Source organism: Psammomys obesus, unplaced genomic scaffold (genome assembly GCF_907164565.1).
Source record: "Psammomys obesus unplaced genomic scaffold, mPsaObe1.curated_primary_1811, whole genome shotgun sequence".
NCBI classification, from domain to species: Eukaryota; Metazoa; Chordata; class Mammalia; order Rodentia; family Muridae; genus Psammomys; species Psammomys obesus.
Window position 1 is genome coordinate 35555042 of NW_026596046.1, and position 18274 is coordinate 35573315.

The window sequence follows — 18274 nt, forward strand, 5'->3', positions numbered from 1 at the left end:
CAGACTGGCCTGGCCTCTGCCTCCCAAGTGCTGGGATTAACGGCGTCAATTTCTTTCTCTGCTATTTATTTCCTCCCAGCTTTCCCCCATGAACTTCTGTTCAATCCTCAGAACCCTAGACAGATGTCTCTTCGAGGAGAGTGAGTGATGGGCTTCGGGTCACATAGTTACTCCCTGCCTGCCTGATCTCGGGTAGGGATTTACCTTGTGACTCTCCATCTGAGCAGGAAGGGGGTGCTGTCATCAGGTTAGAAGCGCACGGGGCTTCTCCTGCGCCCTCTGAGGGGTAGGAATGCAGTAATGGGGTGTGTACCTGTCTCATGCAGCTGGAAGACTTTTTATGAAGAAGTGCTGGGTTTGGTACTGTGTCTTCAGTACCGGGTTTCCTCTGTGTCTTCACGGCAGCTTGGGTCCAGGACAGAGAGCTCTGGGGACTCCTAGTTGACTCCCGAGGACAGGGCGCACAGCCAGAGCTCGCTGAGGGAAGTGCCGCTGTCTTCAGCCTGCATTCCTGCGTCCAAAGCCATTGGTCTTTCAGTCACAGTTATCTGCAAAACAAGAGAGGTGACCGTGAGGGGGTGGAGGTGGGGGTGGGGTTGAGTTCTGTGGAGCTGCTCAAGTCACTCAGCTACTGCTCCTGTACCCAAGGAGGGAGGCTCACAACTCCTCCTAACCCTGACCCTGACCAACTGCCTGAAACTCTAGCTTCAGAGGATCCGATGCCTCTGGTGTCTGTGGGCATCTGCACACATATGGACACGCACAAGCACGCATGCAGATGGCTGAGTGGTTAAGAGCACTGGCTGCTCTTCTAGAGGAACCAGGTTCAATTCCCAGCACCTACATGGCAGCTCACAACTGCCTGTAACTCCGGTTCCACGAGATCAACACACTCACATGGACATACAAGCAGGCAAAACACAGAATCAGAAGAGAATAAAAATAAATCTGAAGGAGAAAAAGAAGAGGAGGAAGAGGAGAAGGAGGAAGTACCCCTGATGGCCTTGGGAGTAAAACTCCGTTTCTCAAGGGGAAACCAATCAGGAACCAAGAGGGCCAAACTTTAAAGAGGCGGAAATTAGGTACAGTGAGGAGCAGGCAGGGTCAGAGTCAGTGGGTTAGAAACAGTCGGAGCCAGAATCCACCATCCACAGCCATTGAATACTCAGGTTACAAGGGTAACTCTGGAGCTAGACAGAGCTGGGTTCTGGTGCCTTCTCTGCTGCCACACTATTCGACCCTGACCATGTCACGTGTCTTCTCAGACTCGTTTTCTAGACAGTAATGTGCATGCATCTGGAATACAGGAGGCGCTCAATAAGTGTTGTGTCCTTGCATCCTATATGATGCCCCGTCTCCCGACAGTCCGGGCTGGCTTCGGAGGGCTTGGCAGCACCAGACCTCCAAATACTTCTGAGTGATGGCTTTTTTGTATTGCCGATGTCTCGAGAGAATTTACAGCTTGGGTCCAGTGCATCTAGGGAGCTGCCTTCTTGACAGCCTCCTCCCTTTTCTGTTTCAGAAAAGCTGAGGCCAGGGAAAATAGGAAGCCTTGCAAACATGTGGAGAGTCATAGAGCTGGACTTTGGTTCTGACGCTCAGGTTCAAATCCTAGCTCTGCCATGTGTGAGACGCGTGGTCTTGGGCATATTACTTAGCATTAGTGCCTCAGTTTCCCCACTTGTAAAGGGATAAGCTGACATTTGGCCTGGGATGAGCGAGTACCAGGCTCAGCCCCAGGGCATACCTTCTTTGTTTGTTTGTTTGTTTGTTTGTTTGTTTTAGGGACTGACAATAGGGGTTGGGTCCAGGGCTTCCCATGTGTTAGGTGAGCGCTCTACCACTGAACCATGTCTCCAGCCTTAAAAACATACTGTGTGTGTGTGCAATCACACGCGTGCCGCAGGATGCATGAGGGGGTGGGCTCTGTGGAGTCGCTCTCTCCTTCCACCTTCACATGGGCTCTGAGCACTGAACTCAGGTCACCAGGTCTGAGCAGTAGGTACCTTTATCCACTGAGCCATCTTGCCAGCTCCCACCCACCCCACTGAGTTTCTCAGGCTGACCTTGACCTCACTCTGTGACACAGGCAGGCCTTGAATTGTGATCTTCCTGTGTCTGGGTCCCAAGCAGCTGGGATTACAGGAATGTGTCACCTTCCCAGCTGTACTAACTGCTACTGTGAACGGGCCTGCTAAGGAAGATGACAGTATTTTAAAACACTGTATAGAGCTGGGCGCCATTGCTCATACTTGTAATCCCAGCACTCAGGGAGGTAGAGGCAGGTGGATCTCTGTGAGTTTGAGGCCAGCTTGGTCTACGCAGAGAAAACCTGTCTCAAAAACAAAAACAACAACAAAAAATTGTATAGAGTCAAATTGTTTTTTCTAATTTCTAATTTGATATTAACAAATTATTTTTTAAAAATTCTGGGCAAAATAGTAGTGCTTAGATTCCCTGGCCCGCACCCCACCTCCCTCATTGCCTTTGATTATTAGCAGAAACCAGGCTTTCAGTCCATGCTCTAGTTCTGAGGCTCAGCTGAGACATCTGCACGTAAGGAGGACAGTGGAAAGTCAGAGTGACTGTGAAGTCACGGTCCGGACAGGCTGGCTCAGCCAGAATCGCCTTCGTTCCTCAGGGTTCTTCTTTTGCGCAACCATGCTCTTGCTTTTACCTGCCCGGAGTTCACTAACGTCCTGTTTGGATCACAGAGGCCTGGCATGCAGGCAGGGACAGCACTGCAGGCACAGCTACGGTGTGCTAGTCTGAGGGAGAGACCAGAGTGGGCCAGTGTCTGCTCTTAGAGCTCACAGCCCGAGTTCAAGCCCTAGGAGAGAACTGACCCCTCCACAGCAAGCTGTCCTCTGACCTCCATAGGTACATCATGGCAAACCGTGCACTCACACAAGATATCTAACTAAATGTCAGTAGAGAAGTGAGTAAAAAGACCTTTCCCAGGAGAGTGATGATCCTGGTGGCTGAGGGGTTTTCATCAGTAGATGGGGGGGGGGAAGAACACCCCAAGTGGGGACAGGATGGGGCAGGCATAGGTGGAAGCAACCATGTCCCTATCCTTCCTTAGGGAGGCCTATTGCTTTCTGACCACAGCCCCAGAGAGTGTTTGGCAAAACTCCAGTGGTTTCTTTACCCAGCACTCTGGGGAGACTGGTCCTTCCAAGATTTTATCCTCCTTTGGAAGGAGCAAGAACCACAGAAAAGGGCCTATGAGTAGACCTCAGGCATATCTGCTTCCCAGCCACTCCGTCTCTGAGGACCAAGGGAGGCTGAGTGTTCTCACTCCTTCAGAGGATGACCAGAGGGAGGGGTCCCTTGACCTCAACTGTGGGCAGCAACTAATGCTGGCTATCCTATCTGTCATCACGGCTGCACTCTAAGTTCTAGACCAGCCCTTACCCCAGCTTCTCTCTGGACTGCAGCTATGCTGCCTGCAGTAGGAAGCTTTTAAGAAGCGCCTCTGCTCCTAGGGAAACACCTGAGCCCTTCTCCTGATGTCCAAGGCCCCTGCAGCCCGCTGGCACTGTCTGAAAGCCCCCAGGTGCTCTCCACACTCCCCTCATCCCTGTCTTTCCTCAAATTCATCACACTGTGCCCAACACTGCATAGCCGCTGGCAACAGACGCAGCACCCTCTCTGGTCTGTCCATCTTTGCTGATCTCTTCACAGACATGCTCTTCGTCCACCTCTGTTAGCCGGAACCTAAGTCCCCCTCAAGGATCAGAACCGGGGCACCCCCCTAAGCTCAGAACCTAAGTCCTTCAATGCTCAAGAGCCCATCTTACCCTCCTTTGAGTCCTCGGCTGAACAGTCCCCACCCAGCTTGTCCATCCACCCCTATCCCACCCCACATTGGCCCATTTTCTCAAGACCCAGACACTCACATGCAGCGTCCAATCACTGACATGGGTTGATGGTACAAAGCGTGTTTGGGCAAAGGACACTCAGACGCAGAACTGCCCATGTCCTCAGCCACACTGTCACATCTCTGGCGTGGCTTTGGACAGCTTCCTCTGCTTCCTGACCCTTCTGGCTCTGACTGAAATAGTCCTTGGTGGGGGCGTAGGGGACTCCTCCCTGCCACCCCCATCCCCCCACACCTTGGCCTGGTGGGAACATCCTGAAAGAGCACAGAGCTGAACAAAAGGCATCCTTCCCAGAACTCCCTCTCCAGCTGTGGGAGGAGGGGACAGAGAGAGGGATGGGGGGCGAGCAGACCACTTTCCACACAGATCTCCTCAGCATTTTCCATGGCAGGTGGGTTACCACAGCTCCCAACCCTTCCCTTAGCTGTCACACCTGAGCCACCCAGAATCCATCCATTTCTCGGATCCCATCCTCCCCATCCTCCACTCATTGGGTAGACCATCGACTGACATGCCCAGCGGCGCCTCCCTTGAGGTGACAATCCTCTTAGGTACCCACTTAACTAGCTACTTCTCACTCTTTCATCCCCACATGTCCTTGTCAGCACAAGCCTTTATTAAGCACCCGCTGTATGCCATCAGCTCCCCCAGCATTCCCCAATTAGCAGTCACTGTCCCTTTGACACAAAAAACCAGGCTCATGAGGGTGGGTGTGGTGGTGGTCACAGAAATGGGGCTTGGTAGATGTTGGAAGAACCAGAGGATGAGAGGTGTTCCCCAGGGTGGAGGCAGCATTCGGAGGGGAAGGAGATGGGCTTTGGTGGGGAGCCCCTGAGGAGGGTGGATGGGGTAGGGCGTCGAGAGAATGCCAAGCTGGTAAGCTCTGCTCCCACTCCCATCTGCCTCTCTTAGCTGCTGGCTGGGATGTCACAGCTGCCACCTGCGTGTTGAAATATCATAGACAGGATTCTTTTCACTCTGTCACTCGTAGAGGAGGCTTCTAGGATGTAGAGGCCATCCGTACACTGAGCTTGCCCCAAGCCGCTTTACAGGACTGGGGAACCGAGAGGGGGATGAAACTTTCAACCAGAGTGAGGCCCTGATAGAAATGCAGGTAGACACTTGGCCAGCTGTGTACAAACTGGGCAGCTACAGTCCATTCGGGCGTGTGCCGGGAGCTCCGAGCAGGTACGGTGACCTGGCCTTCTTCCCAGTGGCTAGCTTCTTTTGGTGTTCCCAGGACAGTCTCCAATGGCACCAGGGTCAGTTCCAAGACTGAGCAACTTTGAAGGTGTAAAGGAATATGGGGCAAGGCTTGGGTCAGACCTCTAGATGGTTTTGGCTCCTCCAGGGATCGGAGTTTTTCCTGTAATGAGAGCCTGTAGCCATGAGATGGCGCCAGTGGACAGCTGACCTGGATGAGGACCAGGCTGGTGCCCACGCTTCACAGGCCACCTCAGGCTGGCACTGAGCAGCCCAGGGCAGGTGTCCCTAGCCACATTCCTCTGGCTCTCCTCGGGTTTCTTCCTATGTATCCACCCCAACAAGCTCAGGCCTCTCTGATCCTCTGCCTCTCAATGTCTGACCCTGACACCAGGCATCCTCCACCCAGCTTCCTGGTAACCACCATAAAAATACCACAGCCCTTCACCCCACCAAGGGACAGCCTCCACTTTGTTCTTCTTTCTCAGTCCAGGTGGTAACTGTGAGGTCAGTTCTGTATCGTCATCAATTGGATGTAGACACCAGGACTGGTTCAGTGCTCTTGGTGCTACTCAGATCTTTGGGATCTCAGGGTTCCTTTTGCATGGCCCTTCATGTCTAGACGAGGAAGCCTGTAGGACAGAGGCAGGAGCTGGAAGCCTGAGTCACCACCTACAGTCCCCTGCTGCTGGATCTGGGGAGAAGCTTCCCAACTTGGGCTGCCTCCTTGCCAGGAAAGCAAGCTGGGAAAGCCCCTTACTGTACCCCTGGCCCGTGACTTCAGCAGCAAAGGCACAGGATGTCAGGGGCCAAGACTTGGTTTCCTTCTTCTGAGTCAGGCTAAGACCCACCATCAGTCTGCTGCGTGGCCTAGGGCCAGCTGTTCCCCTCTCTGATCCTGAGAAACTTATAGTAGTGTGTTCTCTTACTTACAGAGACATTATAGACTCTGTTCCAGGAATCACTGAGCCCTGAGCCTGTGTGGCATCCAGCCTGAGTGCCCTGGAACCCACCTCTATCCAGCTGGGGGCCGGGTTCCTGATGCCAGCCCATGGCAGGAAGAGGACAGTGGGCAGGGAACAGAATCCCCGTTTGGACAGTTCTGGTCTCACCGGGCTACAGAAAGAAAACCCAGCACAGGGCTGCAGGGAGGTCAGGAATCTGCTTTCTCTTCTCCCTTTGTACTTCCCCTTCTCCGTTCTGCTCAGCAGGGACCATGTGGAACTGAAAGCTCCATTCTGAGTATGAAGGAGAAGCTGCAGCCTGGGTCTAGGGCCCCTTCCTGTGCTTCCATGGGTAGGAATTTCGTAGCCCTCCTTCTGGGACCCCTGCCTCTACCAGCACTTCCGATAAAGCCTGGCCCAGGGCCCCAGGCTCTTCCTTTCCCTGCAGACCGGCTAGTCAGCCTCCCAGTAAACGCCAGCTGCTCTGCTGTGTGGACGTAAGTTAGCTGCAGTCCACTAGTGACCCAGACCTGTCCATCCTCCAATAACCAGGCTCCAGGCAGTGCTGGGAAGACATGGCTCAGGCCAGCATGTGGCCTGTTGGAGGAGCCCTCGTTTCAGATGATGTGGGAGAGTGACCTGCCCATTGTGCTCCTCGGGCCTCTGTGACCACCTCAGGGGTGGTGAGTGTCCCCCACTGGATGTCAGGAAGTCCAGGCTGGACTTTTGCTAGATGGTTGAAAAGGAGAGGAATTTTATTTATTTTTTTTTTCTGGGCTTGTAAAGCTGTCATAGCTGTCTGGACTGTGTGCCAGGCATGGGCCTATGAAAATACAACCACAGGGAGGAGACTGTTACAGTCCAAGGGTGGCAGAGTAGAGAAAGGCCCCCCCCCCCCCCGAGAACCACCGAACTCTGGATCCAGCTATGTCTGAGGCTTTAACCTCCCATTAACTCTTATTTTGCCTCAGTCTACTAGACCTGGGTTTCTATTCCTTGATATCAACCTTCCAAAGCCAGGTACGAAGTGCAGACCTGTAGCCCTTACACTATGAAGGTAGGAGTTCAAATTCAGCCAGGTACACATGTAAGCCCAGCACTCAGGGAGGAGAGGCCGACAGATCTCTGTGAGTTCGAGGACAGTCTGGTCTACAAAGGGAGTCCAGGACAGCCAAGAGAAACCCTGTCTCAAACAAACAAACAAACAAACCACCCACCCTCAGAAGTTCAAGTTCATCCTCAAGTACATAGCAAATTGGAACGAGGAACTGGGGATGTAGCTTTGCTGGCAGAATACTTGCTTAATGTTACAAAACCCTGGATCTGGTCCCTAGCACTGTGTAATCCATGCATGGGGGGATGGAAGCGGGCAGATCCAGAGTTTAAGGTCATTCTCAGCTATGTGAGTTCAAAGGCAGCCTGGGATACATGAGACTTTATAGTAAGAAAAGAAAGGAAAGGCCTGGAGAGATTGCTAAGTGGTTAAGAGCTTATGCTGTTCTTGCAGAAGACTAGGGTTTGGTTCCCAGACTCTATATCAGACTTACAACTGCCTGTAACTCTAACTTCAGGGAATCTGATGCCTCTGACCTCCACAGGCATCCACACTCACGTGCAAAAATTGATATGTGTAATATATAAAATATTATCTATCTATCTATCTATCTATCTATCTATCTATCTATCTATCTATCTATCTATCCTAGACAGAGTTTCTTTGTTTAATCCCTGGCTGTCTTAGAACTCACTTTGAAGACCAGGCTGGCTTCCAAATCACAAAGATGCACCTGCCTCTCCCTCTTGACTGCTGGGATAAAAGGTGTGTACCACCACCGCTCAGCTTTAAATAGATATTTAAACCAGCCAGCTTGCCTATGGTTCTGACCTGTAGTAGGACCAGCACATCCTCTCACACCGTGTTGGTCTAGAAATTCATCGTCTCTGCATGGAAAACTGGAACAGGAGGGCAGGTGGGGACTGAGGGACTATCTGGTGGAGCACCATGGCAGCAAGGGAAGTTCTCAGACTGACCACCGTCATCTCAGTAGTCCCAGGCAGGAGAGTGGAAGCCAGCTGGACTCCACCTGCTGGGCATCCTAGAGGTAACTTCACATCCTTGCGCCCCATGTTCCCTGATACTCAGTGCTAACTCCTTGGCTGCTCAGTGGAAGTGGACCCTGGGTTAAAGGCTCTGGCGCTAGAACCTTACATGGAATGCATGGTTCTGGTCCCACTGCAGAGAGACTCAAGTGGGCTATTGCTTGGATGTTCCACCGTGCCCTCCACTGTGAGGTTCCTGCTTTGCTGCAGGCCCATAGCTCTGAGGCCAAGAGATGGAAACCTTTGAAATCGTGAACCAAAACAGATACTTAAATGACTGTCTCACAGATTTTTGTAACAGTGATGACTTGGCTTAGACACATTGGTGACTTGTCCACGGTGATGGTGAGTCAATGGCCAGCTGGGAGCTGAATGCAGATTTGAGTAATGATAAAGTCAGTGCTGGGAAGAGAGGTGACATTTTCCTACCAGAAACCTGAAGCCAAGGCAGTTAGAAGACTGCCAGTGTGCACAATAGAACCGCCTCTGCACCAGTTCCTAGCAATAGGCTAAAACAATGGAGGTTAAGAGGCGGGGACCCAAGGGTCTGGATCACACAGACTAACTCCCTCCCTCTTCTAACTTTGTGAGACACTGACAACAAGATATGCTTTGCTCTTAGCTCTCCAGTTCCCTGAAAACCCTGGGAAAGGTTAGATGAGTGAATTCAGTCCATGAAGATAAGACACAGGGCTCTACCCTTATTGCTATTGAGTTCAGTCAATTACTGTGTGTGTGTGTGTGTGTGTGTAGGCCACAGCGTGTGTGTGGAGGTCAGAAGACAACTTGTGGTTGCCAGTTTCCTCCTTCTACCATGTAGCTCAGGCTGCTTGGAGACAATCACCTTTACACACTGAGCTGTCTGGACTGATGACATATTTGTTGGGAGCTGGGGCACTGGCCACAGGAATTGTGGCCTGCCTGACTCCCCAGCCTCAACCTTAGGAAGGCGCATTCACTCACACCATCTGAGTGTCTATTGCCCATTTCAGAGACGAGACAGCAAGGCTCAAAGGTACCCAGCTCTGCACAGTTCTAGTGTAAGGCTGGGCCGGGGGAGCCTCAGAGGACAGCTCACCTCCCATGAGAGCCAGCTTCTGTCGCAGGTCCTGCTCTAACCATCCCTAGCATCTCCTGAGGCCTGAGCCCGCCTGACAGAGACAAGACATCCCTCTGACCCCCAGAGTCAGGAATCAGTGGCAGGACTCTGGGTTCTAGATCTGCTGAAGCAGACAGGTCTCAAGATCACATGACTCAGAGCTCCTCTTCTCCCCAGAGAGACTTCAAAGCCTCCGAAGCGGCTTGTCTGACCTCTGTTTCCATACTTGATATGGAGCTTACTTCTCCTGGGTCTGCCATAGGCCACACTGAGGAAGCTCCCTGGGAGATGTGCGTGGTCACCCCAGGCCCTGAGATATGCTGCTACTCACTGACTCTACCTTGTGGGGAATCATCCCAAGGTCATTCATTCCCACCACCGGATTCCTAAGCTCACTTCTAGATCCAGGGGAACCTGGGCCACACCATGTGACAGTAAAACTTCAAAACAGACCTGTAGCCAAGCGTGCTATGCACCTCCCAGCATATGTCCAGACTTCCTTCCATCCTCCGGTGTGGACCTCGTGGGACTGGGGCCCACCCAGGTAGGTGGGAGAGGGTTTTGCAGGTGTCTGAGGTTGGCCAGGAGGGACATTAGAAGGATATCAAAGTGACTCCTGGCTCAGCGTGAAGTGGGGGAGGCTGGGGGGGGGTGACAGGTGGCTTCTGTCGTGGACATAGCTGTGAAGAACACAGAGCTCTCTCTCTCCCTTCAAGTGTCACTCAGATGACACCATCCCTGAGAGTCCTTCCTTCGCCACCCTAGCTAAAGCCTACACATGTGTGGGATTTCCCCTGACCTGTTATATTTTTCTCCTCAGCGCCTTCAGTTCTTCATTACTACATTCGTTTATTTATATGTGTGCTTTGTAATGTTTATTTACATGTGTGCACACACACATTTGAGAGTCATGGTGCAAGAGTTGGAGGTCAGAGAGCAACTCAGAGGAATCAGTTCTCCCCGCTCCCTTCTCCTCCTCCTCCTAGCGTATGTGTCCGGGAAACTGAACTCCGGTCAGGCTTGGGGGCAAGTGTCCTTACCTGCTGAGCCATCTCATCAGCAACCCTCTCTCCTCATCCTTTCCTTTCCTTCCTTCCTTCCTTCCTTCCTTCCTTCCTTCCTTCCTTCCTTCCTTCCTTCCTTTCTTCCTTCCTTAAGACAGGGTCTCTCATAGCCCAGGCTAGCCTCAAACTCACTATGTAGCTGAAGATGACTTCCCACGCTCTGGGGTTAGAGGCCTGTGCCATCAACCTAGCTTATGCATCTGAGGACCCAGGTATTCACGTATCCTAGATAAGGGCTCTGCCAGCTGAGCTATACACCAGGCCCATTTGTGTGTGTGTGTGTTTTTAAGGCAGAGTCTTACTCTGTAGCCCAGGCTGTCCTGGAACTCATGGTGATCCTCCTGGCTTAGCCTTTCAAGTGCGTGGACTCTAAGTGTGCACTACTGTGCTTGTCTGCACTCACCGTCTTTGAACAACTGTTCCACTTATTTGTTGCTGATCACCAGGTTTTCAGCTTTCCTTTGCAGTATCCCCACTCTAGGATGGTGCCTGCACACAGTAGGTGCTCAGGAAGTATTTGTGGGAGGGTGGAATCCCAGGAGTGGCTCAAGCTTGTGTACATTGGGGTTGGGAGTAGAACCCTAATGGGGGGCACGGGAACTTGGCTTGAACTTTGTGCGGCAAGCCTAGTTTTGACTTGCAGTATGTGGTTTGAGGGGACCAGGAGCAGCAGAGACTAATTTATGGACAGGCTACTTCTGGAGCTGTTTCTGTCAGGCCTTCTGAGCAGATCAGGATGTGAACTGCGGAATAGGCTGCCTGTCTTGGTTCTCTGCCCTGTCCTCTGTCATCTCCAGGCGTCTCTCCTCTCTGATCTGAATCTCCTCTGGGCACCCGCATTGGCTTCTGTCTGCTTGGCCTGTGTTCCCAGCTTCCAGCTTTACATAACTGCTCCTTCTGTATGGGGCCTCTGGTGCAGGAGCACCTGGGCCTCCCTGGGCTACCTGCACCCCACCCCAGGACCCAGACCCACGTGTACACAGCCAGTGAGTTGGTACCTTGAGCATGGCTTGAGGACAGGACTGAGTGCCACTGTCTCCCTCCTCTGCTGGCTCTCCCACCTTTTGCTTGACCTGGCATGACTTTACTTCCTTCTCTTCTCAGCCTACTTTTCTCTGTCCTCACTTCTACATCTTCAATCCCAGCAGCCCCTAGATGATGGATCAGCTTCAACTTCCTGCCACCTAGTGAACCATCTGCTCCTTTCTTCCCTCCTTCCCTTCCTTAGCTTTCCTCTTGGCTCCTTACCCTCAGCCAGCACTTCCCTTTCAGAAAAAAAACAGCCACGCTCCCTTGACCTCACATATCTCTCCAGATGTGTCTCTTCCTCTTTCATCTTCAGACTTGTGGGTGAGCCATCCACTTCCTGCCTGCACCCACTTCTCACACCCCTGTGGTCAAACACAGGGCACAGTGAGGGAGAACAGCAGACACCCCTAGATGATGCTGGCGAAATGAGACAGAGGAGCTCATAAAGAAACCTCTGAAATGAGCTGACAAACAAAGCTGGAGGGCTGAGGGGCTCAGCGGCTGCAGGTGACTGTGGCTTGACACCCATCGCAGAAGCACTTGAAGCTGCTGCAGGGCCGGGGAAGGAGGACTGATCTGAGGTTTTCGGGAAAGGACCGGCCCCTGCCCGGATGGCATAGGAGGAAAACGGGAACTTAGAGAGAGGCAGAGTCAGAGCTCTGAGAGTTTGAGGCCAGCCTGCTCTACAGAGTGAGTTCCAGGACAGCCAGGGGTACACAGAAAGACCCTGTCCCAAACAAACAAACAAACAAACAACAAAAACAAAAAAACCCTTCCAACCCACCAAAAAAACAAAACAAACAACAACAAAAAGAGGCCGCAGGACCTCTGGGACTAGGTGACTCTGGTGACTCAGTCTACCTGTAAGGATCTCCTCACTTCGGTCTGGCTCCCTGTTTCTGGAAAAACAAGGTACTGGCTCAGGTTTCTGGGAACTTGGAAGATTCCAGATCTCGGCCCCCCTTCAGGCCCATGTCACCCCACCTGTGACAGCAGAGGGATGCCCTTAGAATTCATGAGTTCTCATTGCATCTGCTTTTGCAGGACAGGAAACTGTGTCCGAGAGAGGAGAGGCATTGGTTCTGGAGCAGCACGGCCATCTGGTTGTTGGGCTGGGAGCAGGGCACTGCCTGGCTTGGTGTCCAGCCTGGCTCCCAAGGCGCACCTCCCTGCCGTGATGGGCTGCCTCGGCGACACCAAGCCGAACAGGGCAGAACAGGAAGAAACTGTGTGCCAGCTGTTCCAGAGTGCTGTGGGCCTGGTCTGGTTTCCTCTTGGGCGGTGGAGCTCAGGGTCACACCGACAATCTCATGGACACTGTTCAGCTATGCTCTGTCCCCGGTCCTGCCTCCGCCAGCCTTCCTGGGGTGGGGATGTGTGTTCTAGTTTTAGAGCCTACAAACTTGACTGAGTCCCCGAACATCAGGGTCCTTGCTTGATCTGAACCCTACGCAGGGTGGAGAAAAGGTTGGAGAGTCTATGGAATGGCATGGAAAAGCTAGTTACTATTTAGATTAGAACGCAGCTCAGTTGGCAAAGTATTTGTCCAGCATTCATGAAGCCCTGGGTTTGCTCCCTAGCACTGCAGAAACTGTGCATGGCAACACACAGCTGAAATCCTAACACTTAAGAGGTAGACACAGGAGGATCCAGCGTTCAAGATAATCCCCAGCTACAGGCTGAGATTGAAGGCAGCCTGGGTTACATGAGATCCTGTTTAAAAAAAAAAAAAATCCTTAAATCCTACAGAGAAAAGGCCAATAGATTGGAGCCCATTCATTGCCTCTTTCTTGTCAGGATAGCTGAGGCTCTGTTCCACAGCTCCCAAGCTCTGCTGTCCGCTGTGGTTTTGTTTGTCAGCTCATCCTGATTCCATGAGCTAGCAGAGCTGGCTCAGCAAAACCCCGACATCCTCACTTGTCTTCCTGGCCCTCTCTGGCTTCCCAGAGCTGAGTACCACAGAACCCGGGCCTGCCGACTTCTCCCTTCTTAGCACCCCCTGCCTCTCGCACGCACGCACGCACACACTCATGCACACACGCACACTGCTCCGCTCTGAGTTCCTGAGACCAGCTGTTCGGTCCTTTGTTTCCTGGCCAGTGCTGTTTCCTTCCCTAGAGAGCCCTCTTCTCATGTTGGCAGCTGGCAGACTCCCACTGAAAGAAAATGCATTGACAGGGCAAACAGGTCCTGCCCTCAGGAGCTCAGCGTGGAGAAGGACACTTTCCGCAAGCCAAGCAGACATGGGTGTCTGAATCCTTCAGGAGACGTAAGCAGGAAGGGATTCTGCAGGCAGGAAAAGCTCACCAAGGAGCAAGTGGTAAGGAAACAGCCAAGGGAATCAAGAGGCCAAGGGCGTTTCAGGCAGAGTAGCCAGAGAGGGCAGAGGTGAGGCCCTTGAAGATGGTGAGCAGAGTGGGAGACGCCAGTGTCCTGGCAAGTATGGTTAGAAAGGTAGAGCTAAGTGATGATCATGAGCCAAGCGGTTGGACCTTAGGTGCCCCCATTCAAGCCTCATAAAGGCCCTGTGAGACAGGACTTGTCATTGTCGCCTCAGGATGAGAAAGCAAGACACCAAGACCTTATCCCAAGGCAGTATAGACAGGAATGGCTACCGGCTATGACCTCAAGAGTCCACATCTACACAGCACCACAGCTGGGCTGGGGAGGATCTGGGGTGGCAGAGAAAGCAGCCCTGGGCTCACCCTCCATCTCCATAGGAGCCACCTCCTCCAGGGAGTCTTCAGAACCAACTAGAAGCAATCTCCCTATATCCATGGGAAGCCAACGCGCAGGATGTCCTCTGAAGTGGAGCTTCCTGACCGACCTGGGATGCCTGTCAGCTTCCTGCACACCTTCAGGGGAGGAATATCTGCCTCAGGAATTTTTGTGTGACCAGCATGGAAGGAAGAGTTTCTCTCCTTTCACCTACGTTATCAGCTGTGAGGACTGTGAAAGCTTGACAATTCTAGAGAGAATTTAAGTGAGTGTATAGGAACCCAGAGAAGTAATACAAAGAGAGTGTGACGTAAGTGCTGGCTCCAGCTGTGTCAGACCCAGACCTTTTTTCACACGAGCTGATAAACTTGTCCAAGAAAGAAATTGGATAAATTTGGAATTAAATGGGTTGGATATTTGTAATTAAAACAATCACTACCGTGATACCAAATGCACAGGCAACAACAGTAAAATGGATTAATTTGATTTCATCAAAACGAAAAGTCTTTGTGTAAAAAGGAACATTATCATCAGAGTAGAAAGCATCTCCCCCATGAAAGTATTTGGAAATCTTGTCTGGTTAGGAATTAATACCAGTTCAGGGCTAGCCTGGTCTGCAGAATGAGTAATGAGTACCAGGCCAGCCAGGGGGTACATGGAGAGAGCCTGTCACAAAACACAAAAACAAACCACATACACACACAAAAGAACAAAACAAAAACCCAAACTCAGTGAAGGGCTTGAATAGACACTTCTCCAAAGAAGATAAGCAAACGGTTAATGCACGCCCAGTGAGAGGGTGCTCGGCCCACTAATCCTCAGAGACATGAGAATTAAAGCCAAGAGATCCCCAGGACAGTGACTATGACTCCCGGGGCATGGACACCGGGGAGGTGGCTCAGGGGCTGAAAGTGCTTCTAGAGTCCATACGAAAAGCCAGATGTGCTGGCCTGCACCTGTAGTCCCGGTACTCCTATGTAAGACAGGAGACTGGGCAGGCAGGAAGGTCATTTCCGGGCAGCACAGCAGGAAACGAGAGAGACTCTGCCTCAAAGCAGGGAGGAAGGGGGAGCTGACTCCCAAGAAGTTACGTGTGCTGTGGTATAGGATCACCTCCACCCACCTGCCCATTTACCGGTATACATGCACGCAGGCGCGCACACACACACGTGAATAAATAAAATGTAAAGCCCAAACCACAAACTAGAAAATAGCAAGGGTTGGTGAGGAGATGGAGAAGTGCAAATTCTGTGCCTTACTGACAGGAGTGTAAAATGGCACAGGCCCTGTGAAAAACAATGTGGAGGATTCTTAAAATAAACACACACCTCAGAATTAGCAGATCATCTAGCAGTTCCAGCTCTGGAATCCAAACCAAGGTCTTGGAGAGGGAGGAAGTTCTGATAGTGGGCTGTGACAAAGATGAACCTTGAACATACTGTGCCAAGTGAGACAATGGACACTCGCACTTACAGGAAGGGCTTATCCAGAGGCAGAAGTGAGGTGCAGGGGTTGGGAGGGAAGTGGGAGACCTGCTCTCACTGTGTGGCTGGGGCTGGTTTCAGGCTTGTGGCACAGCTTGGCCTTGGATGCCCTAGGTTGATAAGGTTCTAGAGATGGAGGTTGGCAATTACCGCACGGTAATGCATATGTGTTAATGTGACTTAGCTGTACACTCTCAGGAAGGGTTAAATGGCCCGGAGAAATGGCTCAGCAGTAAGAGCTTTGCTGCTCTTGCAGAAAACCTGGGTTTGGTTCCCAGCACCCACATGGTAGCTCATGACCATCCATGATCCCAGTTCCAGGGGATCTGATGCCCTCTTCTGACCTCTCCAGGCACCAGGCACACGTGATATACATACGTGCAAGCAAAGCACTCATACTATGTAAACCGAAAATAAATACAGAGTACTTTTCATTTTAATTTAAAGGGGGTTAAGCTGGGTGTGGTGTCCTCTGCATGTAATCTCACAGAGCCTGGAAGTCACTAGAGGATTACTGCAAATTCAAGGCTAACCTGATTTGTAAAGCAAGTTCTAGCCAGTTGAACCTATATTGGGAGACTCTGTCTCAAAACAATACAAAAACAAACAAAATGCAATGTGGCATATGTTTTGTTGTGTATGGTTTTAAACAGATTCAACCAGAAAAAGGGAGGCAGGGCTGCCAGCCCGGAACAGCACACCCGTGCTCTGGGCAGCCCTCCGTGGGTTCAGCAGAGCCTGGCAGAGCTCATGAGCAGAGCCGGCTGTGTTTGAGCAAACGGCGTGGGAAGAGATCGACAGCATCTGCTCTGTTGACTGTCTGGAACAGGAAAGATGTCTTCCTCCCAGACAGAGCCCAGGCAGGTTGCCTGCGCGTCACAAAACACACCGCCTAAGCCCTGGCATTGATGCTGTGCCTTGTCCCACAGCCCACAAGCACCCGCATTGCCTTGGCCTGTGGAAACTGGTCCAAGGGCTGCTATTCTGCCTGTTGCTGTGAGGAGCAAAGCTCTTTACCTCTAACCACCAGCTTTATGTCTTTGGCCAGCGTTCGTGACACCGGAGCAGGCTGGCATGGTGGCTCACAACCCTTGAGTCTCTTACCAGCAGAACCTCAGGTGGGGGTGGGCACGGGAACCCTGTTTTTAGGACACAGTGGCCCAACTCTAGTTTTAGGACTGTCATCTCTGAAAGGACAGTTTCTCTAAGGGTCCATCATGCTCCTTGCCTTGGGAGCTGCTTCTCCCTTTTCTCATCAGTTGCCAGGAAACTCAGCAAAGCTTCTCTACTTGCCTGTTTTGTGGTTAGTGCCAGTCTCAGTCTTTTCTGACAGTTTGGATATTAAATGTTATATTTTGAAGGTGTGGTCCCTACTTGATGGCACTATTGGGAGATGGCGAATAGTTCTGAGATGGGTTCTAGATGAAGAAAGCAGATCACAGGCAGAGGAGATGCCTTAATGGGGGACTCTCTCTCTCTGCCTCTTTCCATATCTTCTCTACCACGCCTTTCTGCCCTGGTGCTCCACCCTAGCACAGGCCTAAAGACCACAGGACCGAGTGGCCATGGAAGAATATCTCCATTACCCCTAAAACAGTGGCCCTCAACCTGTACATTGTGACCCCTGTGGAGGTCACACATCAGGTACTCTGCATATCAGATACTTACACTGTAGTTCATAAGAGCAGCAAAATTACAGTGATGAAGCAGCAAGAAAATAATCTTATTCGTGGGGGACCACCACAACACGAGGAACTGTATTAAAGGGTCGCAGCATTAGGAAGGCTGGGAACCGCTGTCCAGAAAGAAACCCTGAATCCGTTAGCAGCTACTCGCTATTTTGTTTTCCCCCTCTCCTCCAAACTAGTAAACATCTTTTTGTGTTTCTGGATGTATTGTTTCTGGATATTTTGTGTCACTGAAATTATACCTGTGCTTCTTCTGTGTCTGGCTTATTCATGTAACACAGGGTCTTCAAGGTCCGTTCATGTGGTAACTTAGAGCAGACTTTGAATCTCATTGCTGAATAATAATTTTCCATCATACAAACATGCTATATTTTGTTTATTCATTTATCAGTGTGTGGACATTTACATCACTTCTACTTTTAACTGTTATGAACATCTGTGTATAAGAGTTTAAAAGTTGGCTTGGTTTGGTGGTGCACATCTTTAATCCTAGCCCTTGGCAAAGGCAGGTGGATCTCTGAGTTCAAGGCTAGCCTGGTCTAAAGACCAAGTAACAAGACAGCCAGGGCTACACAGAGGAAACCTGTTTAAAAAAAAAAAACCAAAAGAAAAAAAATTGAAAATTAATTAATTAATTTTTTCTAGATAAGGTTTCTCTGTGCAGCTCTGGCTTTCCTGAACCTCATTCTGTAGACTAAGATGGCTCTGAACTCAGAGATTGCCTGCCTCTGCCTTCTGAGCGCTGGGATTAATGGTGTGCACCGCCACTGCCCAGCTTAACATTTATTTGATATGTATGAGGGTTTCTGCCTGCCTGTATGTCTGTATACTACTTGTGTGCATGGCCTGCAGGGACCAGAAGTGAGCACCAGTTCCTGGAACTGGAGTTAAAATTGTTTGTGAGCCACCATGTGGGTGCTGGGAATTGAACCTTGGTCCTCTAGAAGAACAGCCGGTGCTCTTAGCCCCTGAGCCATTTCTCCAACCTAGGGTTGCTTTGAAAAATGTGTGTGTGTGTGTGTGTGTGTGTGTGTGTGTGTGTGTGTGTGTGTGTGTGTGTG

At 51.2% G+C, this 18274-nt stretch overlaps 1 protein-coding gene across 4 annotated transcripts in view; it reads right to left on the reverse strand.

Moving 5' to 3' along the window:
* Positions 1 to 18274, reverse strand: part of P2ry6 (pyrimidinergic receptor P2Y6) — a 36645-nt gene that overhangs the window by 1833 nt on the left and 16538 nt on the right. For 2 of the 4 annotated variants that reach the window (XM_055623384.1, XM_055623383.1), the window contains exon 2: positions 314 to 548. The gene's annotated coding sequence lies outside the window, so the exon portion shown is untranslated. Of the gene's footprint in view, positions 1 to 313; positions 549 to 2066; positions 2116 to 3902; positions 3959 to 18274 lie in introns of those variants that run through there. The other 2 variants (XM_055623381.1, XM_055623382.1) reach the window with 2 other exon arrangements.